Source organism: Pan paniscus, chromosome 9 (assembly GCF_029289425.2).
Source record: "Pan paniscus chromosome 9, NHGRI_mPanPan1-v2.0_pri, whole genome shotgun sequence".
NCBI classification, from domain to species: Eukaryota; Metazoa; Chordata; class Mammalia; order Primates; family Hominidae; genus Pan; species Pan paniscus.
Window position 1 is genome coordinate 117871632 of NC_073258.2, and position 3914 is coordinate 117875545.

A 3914-nucleotide genomic window follows, 5' to 3' on the forward strand; every position below is an offset into this window, starting at 1 on the left:
CAGCTGCTTGCAGGCCACACAGCAGCAGTGAAAGCAGCCTGGATCTTGAAGCTTTGCTTTACTGTATGTGGATTACCCCATGTGAACCTCTTAAATGGCCCAGAACAAGTGGAAGAGGTAGTAATGTGGAAGAAAGAAAAAGCTCCCTCACCAGCATCTGTACTTGAGGGGAAAACTGGACAAACCAACATGAGGATCCGTCCCCTAATTTATTTTCCAGCCATGGCAGAGATGAAATCTTAACCCAATGACTTGTTTTTACATAGCTATAAAGCAAAGATCTTCAATGTTTTGCTAAACATATAATATTTGTGGCCTGATATTATGCTATGCCTTTTGCCTACTTGGCTGGTTCATTCTAGCTTTATATGTATATATATATATACATTTTTTTTTTTTTTTTTTTTTACATTCTGGTCAAGCTTTGGCAGTATGCTTATAGTGGATTCATAACACATCAGTATACTGCAGCTTGCTTGTCAGCCACTGAGTTAAAAGATCAAGTCCAAGCCATTAAATGTAACATCTAACAGTCTCCATGACCTGGCCTCTTTAATTTGTAACCTTCCACCCTTTACTTTGAACTTTTCTGCCAAGAGCACTGAGCTTCCTTTATGTTTTTGCCCATAGTTGGGAGCCCCCTATCTGGAATATGCTCTTACCCCTTTGCTGGTCTAGCTCCTACTCTATTTTTATTTTTTGGAAACAGTCTCGCTTTGTTGCCCAGGCTGGAGTGCAGTGGTGCAATCTTGGTTTACTGCAATCTCTGCCTCCTGGATTCAAGCAGTTCATGTGCCTCAGCCTACTGAGCAGCTGGAATTACAGGCGTGTACCACCACGCCTGGCTAGTTTTTGTGTTTTTAGTAGAGACAGGGTTTCGCCATGTTTACCAGGCTGGTCTCGAACTCCTGGCCTCAGGCAATCGGCCTGCCTTAGCCTCCCAAAGTTCTGGGATAACAGGCTTGAGCCACTGCGGACCCAGCCGCCTGTCTTCTGATTTCTAAGCCAAAGACCCAAGCTTTCTTGAAATAAGAGAGCTGGCTCATTTTTATCGGTGATCTTTGGAGGCAGAGATTTGAGACGGTCAAGTATTTATCTGCTTGTTTTCTGCAACCTGATGACCAGCCTTGTTTCCTGGAAAGCTCTGATGTTGGTTTCATCACGTGGCCAGAGGGAACCAGATGCAGGGCCTGAGTATATCACAGATATTTCCCAGTGTGAATGGTGAAAGCCCAGTTTTAGGAAATGGAAAGTGACTGACCTATCTCTAGGAGAAAGTACTGCCCACTTGGTCAGAGCTTATCTCGTTTGTCTCTCTTCCTGTTCTTTAGACAGTAGGATGGTGAATGCAGGGAAGCCTAGCTCCACTGTGAGTACTTAGGACAGTAGAGACCAAGTCCAGACAAGGCTCCCAAAAGGCTCAGAAAGCTCAAGTGGTTTGCCTAAAGCACATAATGCAGGGATTTAACTGTAGAACTTTTTTTTTCTTTTTTCTTTTTCTTTGAATGGATGAGAGGTTTTTATGTTGCCCAGGTTGGCCTCAAACACGTAGCCTCGCCTCCTTATGTGCCAGGACAACAGGCCTGAGCCACCGCAGCTCCCAGCGACTGTAGAACTTTTTGACATCAAAGTCCTTGCTTTTTCCGTAATACCATGAAGCCATGTGACAGGTTTGAGACCTTCCCCAGTATGGCAGATTAAATCCTGTGTCTTTAACTGATTCCCAATCTAACATGCATCCAGTCTTTGCAGTCCTTGCAGGAAGAGAGAGCGCCACACACAAGGGCAGCCCTGGGAAAGAACAGAACTTGTATGATGGAAAGAAGTGCTGAACTCTTGCTGGAGCTGCTTATGTCTGGGACAATTCTTTCTAAGCACCAAATGAAAAAACAGCCCTTTTTATAATCACAGTGAAAACAGAAAGCTTCAGGTTCATTTCCTTCAGAGGGGTTGGTTTTGAATCTTTTTTTTCTGGGTTAAAGTTATACCATTACATGATACTAAAATCTGTTTTGATTCTGTCTCCCACCCATAGGCATGGCTACTCCCTACCTCCCAGGTTCCTAAATAATTTGATTGGATTCAGCTAATCCATTTACTGTGATTCTTACAAAATCCTGCTTGAGTGCAGTCTTCATGTCTTTTGTGTGTGTGTGTGTGTGTGTGTGTGTGTGTGTGTGTGTGTGTGGCAGTTTCACTCTTGTTGCCCAGGCTGGAGCACAATGGCCTGTGGTCGCACACTGCAACCTCCGCCTCCCAGGTTCAAGTGATTCTCCTGCCTCAGCCTCCCGAGTAGCTGGGATTACAGGCGCCCGCCACCACACCCAGCTAATTTTTGTGTTTTTATCAGAGACGGGGTTTCACCATGTTAGCCAGGCTGGTCTCAAACTCCTGACCTCAGGTGATCCACCCACCTCAGCCTCCCAAAGTACTGGAATTACAGGCGTGAGTCACCGCCCCTGGCCATTTTTTTTTCTTTTTTTTTAGTGGTGTTTCACTCGTTGCCCAGGCATGCAATGGCTTGATCTCAGCTCACCGCAACCTCTGCCTCCCAGGTTCAAGTGATTCTCCTGCTTCAGCCTCCGAAGTAGCCGGGATCACAGGCATGCGCCACCACGCCCGGCTAATTTTGTATTTTTAGTAGAGACAGGGTTTCTCCATGTCTGTCAGGCTGGTCTCGAATTCCTGACCTTAGGTGATCCGCCCACCTCGGCCTCCCAAAGTGCTGGGATTACAGGCGTGAGCCACTGCACCTGACCTAATTTTCTGTATTTTTAGTAGAGACGGGCTTTTACCATGTTGGGCCAGGCTGGTCTCAAACTCCTGACTTCAGATGATCCAACCGCCTTGGCCTCCCAAAGTGCTGGGATTACAGGCGTGAGCCACCGCACCAGGCCATCTTCAGGTCATTTTAACAATACCCCTGAGCCACCTGAAGCTTCCTCCCTGTCCTCTCACCCCAAACTTCATAAATCCCCTGTGACTTAAAATGGAGCTGGACTCATGGGTCCAGCAAGCTCCTCAGCTGTGTGTTGAATGGTCCCATTTCTTTGGTCCATTCAACACTCAGGCTCAGGAAGGGTGGTCCACAGGGAAATATAAGTCAAATAAGCCTTATGGCCCCACCCTGACCGCTTGAGGGCCACGGTTAGGGTTGAGCTCTTTGTATATTATGCCAGGGAATGCGGTAGCTGGACCTGTGCACAAGGCCAAGATCACATCCCTGAGGCCCCGACATCTCCCCTGTGTGCTCACAAGTCTGGCTTTGAGACACACCACTGCCTTTTTTTGCTGACTGCTGCAGCCAACAAAAAGGCATTCTCTCCCAGTGGACAGACCTCAGAAAGGACCTATTCATAAGTGAGTTGTGCTGTTCCCTCCCTGGCAGGGTAGGGCAGAGGGACTGAGGAAAGTTCTGCAGACCTGGGAACAGCAAGAAAATGTGCGGTTGCTGCCCTCCCACTCTGTAGACGCAGGGTCCTGACGATTCAAAAGTTAAGTCTTGAGACCTTGCAAAAGGGAAGGATCCCTTCAGAGTTTGCTTGGATGGATTTCTCTCCAGATATTGCCAGCAGAAAGGGAGCAAACAGAAATAGTGATAGTCCACAGTTGTTTTGTTCCAGAGCAGTGGTTCTCAAACTTCATTGTGCATAGCAAGCTTCTGGAGTGCCCCGTTAAATTGCAGTTTTCTGGGCTCCACCTCCCAAGATGGATTAAGTGTGAAGTAGGACTCTGGATGTGCGTTTAAAACAGGCGTAGGGTCACATCTTGCCCCAAAGTTATGAGGCCAACTTAGAGTAGTGGTGCTTGCCTGTAATCCAGCTACTCGAGAGGCTGAGGCAGATCGCTTGAAGCCAGGAGTTCAAGACCAGCCTGGGCAATGTATCACGAGTGTTTCTTAATGTTTCAGATTA